At 33.9% G+C, this 14,437-nt stretch overlaps 8 non-coding genes across 8 annotated transcripts; all 8 read right to left on the bottom strand.

The window, feature by feature from the left end:
* Nucleotides 1-855: 855 nt before the first annotated feature.
* TRNAL-UAA (transfer RNA leucine (anticodon UAA)) lies at nt 856-938 on the bottom strand. Its single transcript has one exon. It is a non-coding gene; the product is annotated as a tRNA-Leu (tRNA).
* A 1,668-nt stretch (nt 939-2,606) lies between these two features.
* TRNAL-UAA (transfer RNA leucine (anticodon UAA)) lies at nt 2,607-2,689 on the bottom strand. Its single transcript has one exon. It is a non-coding gene; the product is annotated as a tRNA-Leu (tRNA).
* Nucleotides 2,690-4,357: 1,668 nt separating this feature from the next.
* On the bottom strand, nt 4,358-4,440 carry TRNAL-UAA (transfer RNA leucine (anticodon UAA)). The gene has a single exon. It is a non-coding gene; the product is annotated as a tRNA-Leu (tRNA).
* Nucleotides 4,441-6,108: 1,668 nt separating this feature from the next.
* Nucleotides 6,109-6,191, bottom strand: TRNAL-UAA (transfer RNA leucine (anticodon UAA)). Its single transcript has one exon. It is a non-coding gene; the product is annotated as a tRNA-Leu (tRNA).
* A 1,668-nt stretch (nt 6,192-7,859) lies between these two features.
* On the bottom strand, nt 7,860-7,942 carry TRNAL-UAA (transfer RNA leucine (anticodon UAA)). The gene has a single exon. It is a non-coding gene; the product is annotated as a tRNA-Leu (tRNA).
* A 1,668-nt stretch (nt 7,943-9,610) lies between these two features.
* On the bottom strand, nt 9,611-9,693 carry TRNAL-UAA (transfer RNA leucine (anticodon UAA)). Its single transcript has one exon. It is a non-coding gene; the product is annotated as a tRNA-Leu (tRNA).
* A 1,668-nt stretch (nt 9,694-11,361) lies between these two features.
* Nucleotides 11,362-11,444, bottom strand: TRNAL-UAA (transfer RNA leucine (anticodon UAA)). The gene has a single exon. It is a non-coding gene; the product is annotated as a tRNA-Leu (tRNA).
* A 1,668-nt stretch (nt 11,445-13,112) lies between these two features.
* On the bottom strand, nt 13,113-13,195 carry TRNAL-UAA (transfer RNA leucine (anticodon UAA)). The gene has a single exon. It is a non-coding gene; the product is annotated as a tRNA-Leu (tRNA).
* Between the last annotated feature and the right edge of the window lie 1,242 nt (nt 13,196-14,437).

Here is a 14,437-nt window from a genome sequence, read left to right as displayed (position 1 = left end):
ATGTAATATCATACTCTAATGTACTAGAGATTAATCTCATAATGGAAAAAATAAACATAAATGGGCGTATGGAAGGGTTAATACTGCACTCTCTGGCAACAAGAACAATTCTTTTGCTGAAATAATAATAATTTTTTAGAAATCTTGTAGAATTTCAAGTGTAAAACTCATACCAGAAATGAGGTTCGAACCCTCAATTTTTAAGTTTGGAGCTTACTGTAATATCATGCTCTAAGGTACTAGAGATTCATCTCATAATGGAAAAAATAAACATAAAAGGGCATATTAAAGGGTTAATTGAAGGGTTAATACTGCACTCTCTGGCAACAAGAACAATTCTTTTGCTGAAATATTAATCATTATTCAGAAATCTTGTAGAATTTCAAGTGTACAACTCATACCAGGAATGAGGTACGAACCCCTCAATTTTTAAGTTTGGAGCTTACTGTAATATCATGCTCTAATGTACTAGAGATTCATCTCATAATGGAAAAAATAAACATAAAAGGGCGATTGTCAGGTGCATTGAAGTTTTAATACTGTGCTATCTGGCAACAAGAACTTTTCTTTTGCTCAAACATTACTCCATTTTCAGAAACTTGTAGAATTTCAAGTATAAGACTCATACCAGGAGTGGGGTTCGAGGCCCCTCAAATTTTAAGTTTGGAACTTAATGTAATATCATGCTCTAATGTACTAGAGATTCATCTCATAATGGAAAAAAATAAACATTAAAGGGTGATAGTCAGGGGCACTGAAGGGTTAATACTGCACTACCTGGCTACAAGAACATTTCTTTTGCTGAAACATTACTCTTTTTTCAGAAATCTTGTAGAATTTCAAGTGTAAAACTCATACCAGGAGTGGGGTTCGAACCCACGAGGATACATATCCATTGGATCTTAAGTCCAACGCCTTAACCACTCGGCCATCCTGGTGAATGCACATGAAGTTTTGGATTTCGTAGGCAGCTAGTGTTTATTGAATGTGTGCTCTCTTATGAAGTTTGCACTAACAGATTTTTTTAAGACACTTATCAAGAGCAATACACAGACTTTTAATGGGAACCTTACTGTTGACTGTAAATTTCATCCAGAAAAAAATATTTTTCCCCTTTTGTAGATTTTCATTTTTGATTACATGTTTAGTGTGGTGACCAAGAGTGAATATTAGAATAAAATGCCATCGAGATTTGTCAACAACACTAAGCACAAGGTTTTAGTTTATTTAAACACTTTAACCTCTCCAAAAAAGCTCATATTTGTCAAATTCATCACTTTACCATAGGCCAGATTTTCTCAGGCGTATTTTACATTTCATGACATCCTACGCACACTGGCCATGTTTTTTTCTGGATTACCCCCCTCTAGTAGATAATGTTTTTTGTGAATGGATTGCGCTATATTTCTGATATTATTTTAACATCAAATGTTTCTTTGGGACTGTAGTTTGAATATTTACCTCAAATATTCAAATTGGCCTTAATCCCTACATTTTCCTCAATTTTTAAGTTTGGAACTTACTGTAATATCATGCTCTAATGTACTAGAGATTCATCTCATAATGGAAAAAATAAACATAAAAGGGCGATAGTCAGGTATATTGAAGATTAATACTGTGCTATCGGGCAACACAAACTTTTCTTGTGCTCAAACATTACTCCATTTTCAGAAACCTTGTAGAATTTGAAGTATAAAAATCATACCAGGAGTGGGGTTTGAACCCCCTCAATTTTTAAGTTTGGAACTTAATGTAATATCATGCTCTAATGTACTAGAGATTAATCTCATAATGGAAAAAATAAACATAAATGGGCGTATGGAAGGGTTAATACTGCACTCTCTGGCAACAAGAACAATTCTTTTGCTGAAATAATAATCATTTTTTAGAAATCTTGTAGAATTTCAAGTGTAAAACTCATACCAGAAATGAGGTTCGAACCCCTCAATTTTTAAGTTTGGAGCTTACTGTAATATCATGCTCTAAGGTACTAGAGATTCATCTCATAATGGAAAAAATAAACATAAAAGGGCATATTAAAGGGTTAATTGAAGGGTTAATACTGCACTCTCTGGCAACAAGAACAATTCTTTTGCTGAAATATTAATCATTATTCAGAAATCTTGTAGAATTTCAAGTGTACAACTCATACCAGGAATGAGGTTCGAACCCCTCAATTTTTAAGTTTGGAGCTTACTGTAATATCATGCTCTAATGTACTAGAGATTCATCTCATAATGGAAAAAATAAACATAAAAGGGCGATTGTCAGGTGCATTGAAGGTTTAATACTGTGCTATCTGGCAACAAGAACTTTTCTTTTGCTCAAACATTACTCCATTTTCAGAAACTTGTAGAATTTCAAGTATAAGACTCATACCAGGAGTGGGGTTCGAGGCCCCTCAAATTTTAAGTTTGGAACTTAATGTAATATCATGCTCTAATGTACTAGAGATTCATCTCATAATGGAAAAAAATAAACATTAAAGGGTGATAGTCAGGGGCACTGAAGGGTTAATACTGCACTACCTGGCTACAAGAACATTTCTTTTGCTGAAACATTACTCTTTTTTCAGAAATCTTGTAGAATTTCAAGTGTAAAACTCATACCAGGAGTGGGGTTCGAACCCACGAGGATACATATCCATTGGATCTTAAGTCCAACGCCTTAACCACTCGGCCATCCTGGTGAATGCACATGAAGTTTTGGATTTCGTAGGCAGCTAGTGTTTATTGAATGTGTGCTCTCTTATGAAGTTTGCACTAACAGATTTTTTTAAGACACTTATCAAGAGCAATACACAGACTTTTAATGGGAACCTTACTGTTGACTGTAAATTTCATCCAGAAAAAAATATTTTTCCCCTTTTGTAGATTTTCATTTTTGATTACATGTTTAGTGTGGTGACCAAGAGTGAATATTAGAATAAAATGCCATCGAGATTTGTCAACAACACTAAGCACAAGGTTTTAGTTTATTTAAACACTTTAACCTCTCCAAAAAAGCTCATATTTGTCAAATTCATCACTTTACCATAGGCCAGATTTTCTCAGGCGTATTTTACATTTCATGACATCCTACGCACACTGGCCATGTTTTTTTCTGGATTACCCCCCTCTAGTAGATAATGTTTTTTGTGAATGGATTGCGCTATATTTCTGATATTATTTTAACATCAAATGTTTCTTTGGGACTGTAGTTTGAATATTTACCTCAAATATTCAAATTGGCCTTAATCCCTACATTTTCCTCAATTTTTAAGTTTGGAACTTACTGTAATATCATGCTCTAATGTACTAGAGATTCATCTCATAATGGAAAAAATAAACATAAAAGGGCGATAGTCAGGTATATTGAAGATTAATACTGTGCTATCGGGCAACACAAACTTTTCTTGTGCTCAAACATTACTCCATTTTCAGAAACCTTGTAGAATTTGAAGTATAAAAATCATACCAGGAGTGGGGTTTGAACCCCCTCAATTTTTAAGTTTGGAACTTAATGTAATATCATGCTCTAATGTACTAGAGATTAATCTCATAATGGAAAAAATAAACATAAATGGGCGTATGGAAGGGTTAATACTGCACTCTCTGGCAACAAGAACAATTCTTTTGCTGAAATAATAATCATTTTTTAGAAATCTTGTAGAATTTCAAGTGTAAAACTCATACCAGAAATGAGGTTCGAACCCCTCAATTTTTAAGTTTGGAGCTTACTGTAATATCATGCTCTAAGGTACTAGAGATTCATCTCATAATGGAAAAAATAAACATAAAAGGGCATATTAAAGGGTTAATTGAAGGGTTAATACTGCACTCTCTGGCAACAAGAACAATTCTTTTGCTGAAATATTAATCATTATTCAGAAATCTTGTAGAATTTCAAGTGTACAACTCATACCAGGAATGAGGTTCGAACCCCTCAATTTTTAAGTTTGGAGCTTACTGTAATATCATGCTCTAATGTACTAGAGATTCATCTCATAATGGAAAAAATAAACATAAAAGGGCGATTGTCAGGTGCATTGAAGGTTTAATACTGTGCTATCTGGCAACAAGAACTTTTCTTTTGCTCAAACATTACTCCATTTTCAGAAACTTGTAGAATTTCAAGTATAAGACTCATACCAGGAGTGGGGTTCGAGGCCCCTCAAATTTTAAGTTTGGAACTTAATGTAATATCATGCTCTAATGTACTAGAGATTCATCTCATAATGGAAAAAAATAAACATTAAAGGGTGATAGTCAGGGGCACTGAAGGGTTAATACTGCACTACCTGGCTACAAGAACATTTCTTTTGCTGAAACATTACTCTTTTTTCAGAAATCTTGTAGAATTTCAAGTGTAAAACTCATACCAGGAGTGGGGTTCGAACCCACGAGGATACATATCCATTGGATCTTAAGTCCAACGCCTTAACCACTCGGCCATCCTGGTGAATGCACATGAAGTTTTGGATTTTGTAGGCAGCTAGTGTTTATTGAATGTGTGCTCTCTTATGAAGTTTGCACTAACAGATTTTTTTAAGACACTTATCAAGAGCAATACACAGACTTTTAATGGGAGCCTTACTGTTGACTGTAAATTTCATCCAGAAAAAAATATTTTTCCCCTTTTGTAGATTTTCATTTTTGATTACATGTTTAGTGTGGTGACCAAGAGTGAATATTAGAATAAAATGCCATCGAGATTTGTCAACAACACTAAGCACAAGGTTTTAGTTTATTTAAACACTTTAACCTCTCCAAAAAAGCTCATATTTGTCAAATTCATCACTTTACCATAGACCAGATTTTCTCAGGCGTATTTTACATTTCATGACATCCTACGCACACTGGCCATGCTTTTTTCTGGATTACCCCCCTCTAGTAGATAATGTTTTTTGTGACTGGATTGCGCTATATTTCTGATATTATTTTAACATCAAATGTTTCTTTGGGACTGTAGCTTGAATATTTACTTCAAATATTCAAATTGGCCTTAATCCCTACATTTTCCTCTATTTTTAAGTTTGGAACTTACTGTAATATCATGCTCTAATGTACTAGAGACTCATCTCATAATGGAAAAAATAAACATAAAAGGGCGATAGTCAGGTATATTGAAGATTAATACTGTGCTATCGGGCAACATAAACTTTTCTTGTGCTCAAACATTACTCCATTTTCAGAAACCTTGTAGAATTTGAAGTATAAAAATCATACCAGGAGTGGGGTATGAACCCCCTCAATTTTTAAGTTTGGAACTTAATGTAATATCATGCTCTAATGTACTAGAGATTAATCTCATAATGGAAAAAATAAACATAAATGGGCGTATGGAAGGGTTAATACTGTACTCTCTGGCAACAAGAACAATTCTTTTGCGGAAATAATAATCATTTTTTAGAAATCTTGTAGAATTTCAAGTGTAAAACTCATACCAGAAATGAGGTTCGAACCCCTCAATTTTTAAGTTTGGAGCTTACTGTAATATCATGCTCTAAGGTACTAGAGATTCATCTCATAATGGAAAAAATAAACATAAAAGGGCATATTAAAGGGTTAATTGAAGGGTTAATACTGCACTCTCTGGCAACAAAAACAATTCTTTTGCTGAAATATTAATCATTATTCAGAAATCTTGTAGAATTTCAAGTGTACAACTCATACCAGGAATGAGGTTCGAACCCCTCAATTTTTAAGTTTGGAGCTTACTGTAATATCATGCTCTAATGTACTAGAGATTCATCTCATAATGGAAAAAATAAACATAAAAGGGCGATTGTCAGGTGCATTGAAGGTTTAATACTGTGCTATCTGGCAACAAGAACTTTTCTTTTGCTCAAACATTACTCCATTTTCAGAAACTTGTAGAATTTCAAGTATAAGACTCATACCAGGAGTGGGGTTCGAGGCCCCTCAAATTTTAAGTTTGGAACTTAATGTAATATCATGCTCTAATGTACTAGAGATTCATCTCATAATGGAAAAAAATAAACATTAAAGGGTGATAGTCAGGGGCACTGAAGGGTTAATACTGCACTACCTGGCTACAAGAACATTTCTTTTGCTGAAACATTACTCTTTTTTCAGAAATCTTGTAGAATTTCAAGTGTAAAACTCATACCAGGAGTGGGGTTCGAACCCACGAGGATACATATCCATTGGATCTTAAGTCCAACGCCTTAACCACTCGGCCATCCTGGTGAATGCACATGAAGTTTTGGATTTCGTAGGCAGCTAGTGTTTATTGAATGTGTGCTCTCTTATGAAGTTTGCACTAACAGATTTTTTTAAGACACTTATCAAGAGCAATACACAGACTTTTAATGGGAACCTTACTGTTGACTGTAAATTTCATCCAGAAAAAAATATTTTTCCCCTTTTGTAGATTTTCATTTTTGATTACATGTTTAGTGTGGTGACCAAGAGTGAATATTAGAATAAAATGCCATCGAGATTTGTCAACAACACTAAGCACAAGGTTTTAGTTTATTTAAACACTTTAACCTCTCCAAAAAAGCTCATATTTGTCAAATTCATCACTTTACCATAGGCCAGATTTTCTCAGGCGTATTTTACATTTCATGACATCCTACGCACACTGGCCATGTTTTTTTCTGGATTACCCCCCTCTAGTAGATAATGTTTTTTGTGAATGGATTGCGCTATATTTCTGATATTATTTTAACATCAAATGTTTCTTTGGGACTGTAGTTTGAATATTTACCTCAAATATTCAAATTGGCCTTAATCCCTACATTTTCCTCAATTTTTAAGTTTGGAACTTACTGTAATATCATGCTCTAATGTACTAGAGATTCATCTCATAATGGAAAAAATAAACATAAAAGGGCGATAGTCAGGTATATTGAAGATTAATACTGTGCTATCGGGCAACACAAACTTTTCTTGTGCTCAAACATTACTCCATTTTCAGAAACCTTGTAGAATTTGAAGTATAAAAATCATACCAGGAGTGGGGTTTGAACCCCCTCAATTTTTAAGTTTGGAACTTAATGTAATATCATGCTCTAATGTACTAGAGATTAATCTCATAATGGAAAAAATAAACATAAATGGGCGTATGGAAGGGTTAATACTGCACTCTCTGGCAACAAGAACAATTCTTTTGCTGAAATAATAATCATTTTTTAGAAATCTTGTAGAATTTCAAGTGTAAAACTCATACCAGAAATGAGGTTCGAACCCCTCAATTTTTAAGTTTGGAGCTTACTGTAATATCATGCTCTAAGGTACTAGAGATTCATCTCATAATGGAAAAAATAAACATAAAAGGGCATATTAAAGGGTTAATTGAAGGGTTAATACTGCACTCTCTGGCAACAAGAACAATTCTTTTGCTGAAATATTAATCATTATTCAGAAATCTTGTAGAATTTCAAGTGTACAACTCATACCAGGAATGAGGTTCGAACCCCTCAATTTTTAAGTTTGGAGCTTACTGTAATATCATGCTCTAATGTACTAGAGATTCATCTCATAATGGAAAAAATAAACATAAAAGGGCGATTGTCAGGTGCATTGAAGGTTTAATACTGTGCTATCTGGCAACAAGAACTTTTCTTTTGCTCAAACATTACTCCATTTTCAGAAACTTGTAGAATTTCAAGTATAAGACTCATACCAGGAGTGGGGTTCGAGGCCCCTCAAATTTTAAGTTTGGAACTTAATGTAATATCATGCTCTAATGTACTAGAGATTCATCTCATAATGGAAAAAAATAAACATTAAAGGGTGATAGTCAGGGGCACTGAAGGGTTAATACTGCACTACCTGGCTACAAGAACATTTCTTTTGCTGAAACATTACTCTTTTTTCAGAAATCTTGTAGAATTTCAAGTGTAAAACTCATACCAGGAGTGGGGTTCGAACCCACGAGGATACATATCCATTGGATCTTAAGTCCAACGCCTTAACCACTCGGCCATCCTGGTGAATGCACATGAAGTTTTGGATTTTGTAGGCAGCTAGTGTTTATTGAATGTGTGCTCTCTTATGAAGTTTGCACTAACAGATTTTTTTAAGACACTTATCAAGAGCAATACACAGACTTTTAATGGGAGCCTTACTGTTGACTGTAAATTTCATCCAGAAAAAAATATTTTTCCCCTTTTGTAGATTTTCATTTTTGATTACATGTTTAGTGTGGTGACCAAGAGTGAATATTAGAATAAAATGCCATCGAGATTTGTCAACAACACTAAGCACAAGGTTTTAGTTTATTTAAACACTTTAACCTCTCCAAAAAAGCTCATATTTGTCAAATTCATCACTTTACCATAGACCAGATTTTCTCAGGCGTATTTTACATTTCATGACATCCTACGCACACTGGCCATGCTTTTTTCTGGATTACCCCCCTCTAGTAGATAATGTTTTTTGTGACTGGATTGCGCTATATTTCTGATATTATTTTAACATCAAATGTTTCTTTGGGACTGTAGCTTGAATATTTACTTCAAATATTCAAATTGGCCTTAATCCCTACATTTTCCTCTATTTTTAAGTTTGGAACTTACTGTAATATCATGCTCTAATGTACTAGAGACTCATCTCATAATGGAAAAAATAAACATAAAAGGGCGATAGTCAGGTATATTGAAGATTAATACTGTGCTATCGGGCAACATAAACTTTTCTTGTGCTCAAACATTACTCCATTTTCAGAAACCTTGTAGAATTTGAAGTATAAAAATCATACCAGGAGTGGGGTATGAACCCCCTCAATTTTTAAGTTTGGAACTTAATGTAATATCATGCTCTAATGTACTAGAGATTAATCTCATAATGGAAAAAATAAACATAAATGGGCGTATGGAAGGGTTAATACTGTACTCTCTGGCAACAAGAACAATTCTTTTGCGGAAATAATAATCATTTTTTAGAAATCTTGTAGAATTTCAAGTGTAAAACTCATACCAGAAATGAGGTTCGAACCCCTCAATTTTTAAGTTTGGAGCTTACTGTAATATCATGCTCTAAGGTACTAGAGATTCATCTCATAATGGAAAAAATAAACATAAAAGGGCATATTAAAGGGTTAATTGAAGGGTTAATACTGCACTCTCTGGCAACAAAAACAATTCTTTTGCTGAAATATTAATCATTATTCAGAAATCTTGTAGAATTTCAAGTGTACAACTCATACCAGGAATGAGGTTCGAACCCCTCAATTTTTAAGTTTGGAGCTTACTGTAATATCATGCTCTAATGTACTAGAGATTCATCTCATAATGGAAAAAATAAACATAAAAGGGCGATTGTCAGGTGCATTGAAGGTTTAATACTGTGCTATCTGGCAACAAGAACTTTTCTTTTGCTCAAACATTACTCCATTTTCAGAAACTTGTAGAATTTCAAGTATAAGACTCATACCAGGAGTGGGGTTCGAGGCCCCTCAAATTTTAAGTTTGGAACTTAATGTAATATCATGCTCTAATGTACTAGAGATTCATCTCATAATGGAAAAAAATAAACATTAAAGGGTGATAGTCAGGGGCACTGAAGGGTTAATACTGCACTACCTGGCTACAAGAACATTTCTTTTGCTGAAACATTACTCTTTTTTCAGAAATCTAGTAGAATTTCAAGTGTAAAACTCATACCAGGAGTGGGGTTCGAACCCACGAGGATACATATCCATTGGATCTTAAGTCCAACGCCTTAACCACTCGGCCATCCTGGTGAATGCACATGAAGTTTTGGATTTTGTAGGCAGCTAGTGTTTATTGAATGTGTGCTCTCTTATGAAGTTTGCACTAACAGATTTTTTTAAGACACTTATCAAGAGCAATACACAGACTTTTAATGGGAACCTTACTGTTGACTGTAAATTTCATCCAGAAAAAAATATTTTTCCCCTTTTGTAGATTTTCATTTTTGATTACATGTTTAGTGTGGTGACCAAGAGTGAATATTAGAATAAAATGCCATCGAGATTTGTCAACAACACTAAGCACAAGGTTTTAGTTTATTTAAACACTTTAACCTCTCCAAAAAAGCTCATATTTGTCAAATTCATCACTTTACCATAGGCCAGATTTTCTCAGGCGTATTTTACATTTCATGACATCCTACGCACACTGGCCATGTTTTTTTCTGGATTACCCCCCTCTAGTAGATAATGTTTTTTGTGAATGGATTGCGCTATATTTCTGATATTATTTTAACATCAAATGTTTCTTTGGGACTGTAGTTTGAATATTTACCTCAAATATTCAAATTGGCCTTAATCCCTACATTTTCCTCAATTTTTAAGTTTGGAACTTACTGTAATATCATGCTCTAATGTACTAGAGATTCATCTCATAATGGAAAAAATAAACATAAAAGGGCGATAGTCAGGTATATTGAAGATTAATACTGTGCTATCGGGCAACACAAACTTTTCTTGTGCTCAAACATTACTCCATTTTCAGAAACCTTGTAGAATTTGAAGTATAAAAATCATACCAGGAGTGGGGTTTGAACCCCCTCAATTTTTAAGTTTGGAACTTAATGTAATATCATGCTCTAATGTACTAGAGATTAATCTCATAATGGAAAAAATAAACATAAATGGGCGTATGGAAGGGTTAATACTGCACTCTCTGGCAACAAGAACAATTCTTTTGCTGAAATAATAATCATTTTTTAGAAATCTTGTAGAATTTCAAGTGTAAAACTCATACCAGAAATGAGGTTCGAACCCCTCAATTTTTAAGTTTGGAGCTTACTGTAATATCATGCTCTAAGGTACTAGAGATTCATCTCATAATGGAAAAAATAAACATAAAAGGGCATATTAAAGGGTTAATTGAAGGGTTAATACTGCACTCTCTGGCAACAAGAACAATTCTTTTGCTGAAATATTAATCATTATTCAGAAATCTTGTAGAATTTCAAGTGTACAACTCATACCAGGAATGAGGTTCGAACCCCTCAATTTTTAAGTTTGGAGCTTACTGTAATATCATGCTCTAATGTACTAGAGATTCATCTCATAATGGAAAAAATAAACATAAAAGGGCGATTGTCAGGTGCATTGAAGGTTTAATACTGTGCTATCTGGCTACAAGAACTTTTCTTTTGCTCAAACATTACTCCATTTTCAGAAACTTGTAGAATTTCAAGTATAAGACTCATACCAGGAGTGGGGTTCGAGGCCCCTCAAATTTTAAGTTTGGAACTTAATGTAATATCATGCTCTAATGTACTAGAGATTCATCTCATAATGGAAAAAAATAAAAATTAAAAGGTGATAGTCAGGGGCACTGAAGGGTTAATACTGCACTACCTGGCTACAAGAACATTTCTTTTGCTGAAACATTACTCTTTTTTCAGAAATCTTGTAGAATTTCAAGTGTAAAACTCATACCAGGAGTGGGGTTCGAACCCACGAGGATACATATCCATTGGATCTTAAGTCCAACGCCTTAACCACTCGGCCATCCTGGTGAATGCACATGAAGTTTTGGATTTTGTAGGCAGCTAGTGTTTATTGAATGTGTGCTCTCTTATGAAGTTTGCACTAACAGATTTTTTTAAGACACTTATCAAGAGCAATACACAGACTTTTAATGGGAGCCTTACTGTTGACTGTAAATTTCATCCAGAAAAAAATATTTTTCCCCTTTTGTAGATTTTCATTTTTGATTACATGTTTAGTGTGGTGACCAAGAGTGAATATTAGAATAAAATGCCATCGAGATTTGTCAACAACACTAAGCACAAGGTTTTAGTTTATTTAAACACTTTAACCTCTCCAAAAAAGCTCATATTTGTCAAATTCATCACTTTACCATAGACCAGATTTTCTCAGGCGTATTTTACATTTCATGACATCCTACGCACACTGGCCATGCTTTTTTCTGGATTACCCCCCTCTAGTAGATAATGTTTTTTGTGACTGGATTGCGCTATATTTCTGATATTATTTTAACATCAAATGTTTCTTTGGGACTGTAGCTTGAATATTTACTTCAAATATTCAAATTGGCCTTAATCCCTACATTTTCCTCTATTTTTAAGTTTGGAACTTACTGTAATATCATGCTCTAATGTACTAGAGACTCATCTCATAATGGAAAAAATAAACATAAAAGGGCGATAGTCAGGTATATTGAAGATTAATACTGTGCTATCGGGCAACATAAACTTTTCTTGTGCTCAAACATTACTCCATTTTCAGAAACCTTGTAGAATTTGAAGTATAAAAATCATACCAGGAGTGGGGTTTGAACCCCCTCAATTTTTAAGTTTGGAACTTAATGTAATATCATGCTCTAATGTACTAGAGATTAATCTCATAATGGAAAAAATAAACATAAATGGGCGTATGGAAGGGTTAATACTGTACTCTCTGGCAACAAGAACAATTCTTTTGCGGAAATAATAATCATTTTTTAGAAATCTTGTAGAATTTCAAGTGTAAAACTCATACCAGAAATGAGGTTCGAACCCCTCAATTTTTAAGTTTGGAGCTTACTGTAATATCATGCTCTAAGGTACTAGAGATTCATCTCATAATGGAAAAAATAAACATAAAAGGGCATATTAAAGGGTTAATTGAAGGGTTAATACTGCACTCTCTGGCAACAAGAACAATTCTTTTGCTGAAATATTAATCATTATTCAGAAATCTTGTAGAATTTCAAGTGTACAACTCATACCAGGAATGAGGTTCGAACCCCTCAATTTTTAAGTTTGGAGCTTACTGTAATATCATGCTCTAATGTACTAGAGATTCATCTCATAATGGAAAAAATAAACATAAAAGGGCGATTGTCAGGTGCATTGAAGGTTTAATACTGTGCTATCTGGCAACAAGAACTTTTCTTTTGCTCAAACATTACTCCATTTTCAGAAACTTGTAGAATTTCAAGTATAAGACTCATACCAGGAGTGGGGTTCGAGGCCCCTCAAATTTTAAGTTTGGAACTTAATGTAATATCATGCTCTAATGTACTAGAGATTCATCTCATAATGGAAAAAAATAAACATTAAAGGGTGATAGTCAGGGGCACTGAAGGGTTAATACTGCACTACCTGGCTACAAGAACATTTCTTTTGCTGAAACATTACTCTTTTTTCAGAAATCTTGTAGAATTTCAAGTGTAAAACTCATACCAGGAGTGGGGTTCGAACCCACGAGGATACATATCCATTGGATCTTAAGTCCAACGCCTTAACCACTCGGCCATCCTGGTGAATGCACATAAGTTTTGGATTTTGTAGGCAGCTAGTGTTTATTGAATGTGTGCTCTCTTATGAAGTTTGCACTAACAGATTTTTTTAAGACACTTATCAAGAGCAATACACAGACTTTTAATGGGAGCCTTACTGTTGACTGTAAATTTCATCCAGAAAAAAATATTTTTCCCCTTTTGTAGATTTTCATTTTTGATTACATGTTTAGTGTGGTGACCAAGAGTGAATATTAGAATAAAATGCCATCGAGATTTGTCAACAACACTAAGCACAAGGTTTTAGTTTATTTAAACACTTTAACCTCTCCAAAAAAGCTCATATTTGTCAAATTCATCACTTTACCATAGACCAGATTTTCTCAGGCGTATTTTACATTTCATGACATCCTACGCACACTGGCCATGCTTTTTTCTGGATTACCCCCCTCTAGTAGATAATGTTTTTTGTGACTGGATTGCGCTATATTTCTGATATTATTTTAACATCAAATGTTTCTTTGGGACTGTAGTTTGAATATTTACCTCAAATATTCAAATTGGCCTTAATCCCTACATTTTCCTCAATTTTTAGGTTTGGAACTTACTGTAATATCATGCTCTAATGTACTAGAGATTCATCTCATAATGGAAAAAATAAACATAAAAGGGCGATAGTCAGGTATATTGAAGATTAATACTGTGCTATCGGGCAACACAAACTTTTCTTGTGCTCAAACATTACTCCATTTTCAGAAACCTTGTAGAATTTGAAGTATAAAAATCATACCAGGAGTGGGGTTTGAACCCCCTCAATTTTTAAGTTTGGAACTTAATGTAATATCATGCTCTAATGTACTAGAGATTAATCTCATAATGGAAAAAATAAACATAAATGGGCGTATGGAAGGGTTAATACTGCACTCTCTGGCAACAAGAACAATTCTTTTGCTGAAATAATAATCATTTTTTAGCAATCTTGTAGAATTTCAAGTGTAAAACTCATACCAGAAATGATGTTCGAACCCCTCAATTTTTAAGTTTGGAGCTTACTGTAATATCATGCTCTAAGGTACTAGAGATTCATCTCATAATGGAAAAAATAAACATAAAAGGGCATATTAAAGGGTTAATTGAAGGGTTAATACTGCACTCTCTGGCAACAAGAACAATTCTTTTGCTGAAATATTAATCATTATTCAGAAATCTTGTAGAATTTCAAGTGTACAACTCATACCAGGAATGAGGTTCGAACCCCTCAATTTT

This window comes from Ranitomeya variabilis, chromosome 2, assembly GCF_051348905.1.
Source record: "Ranitomeya variabilis isolate aRanVar5 chromosome 2, aRanVar5.hap1, whole genome shotgun sequence".
In the NCBI taxonomy this organism is placed as follows: domain Eukaryota; kingdom Metazoa; phylum Chordata; class Amphibia; order Anura; family Dendrobatidae; genus Ranitomeya; species Ranitomeya variabilis.
The sequence above is the reverse complement of the archived record's forward strand: the minus strand, read 5'-3'. Positions and strand labels throughout refer to the sequence as shown.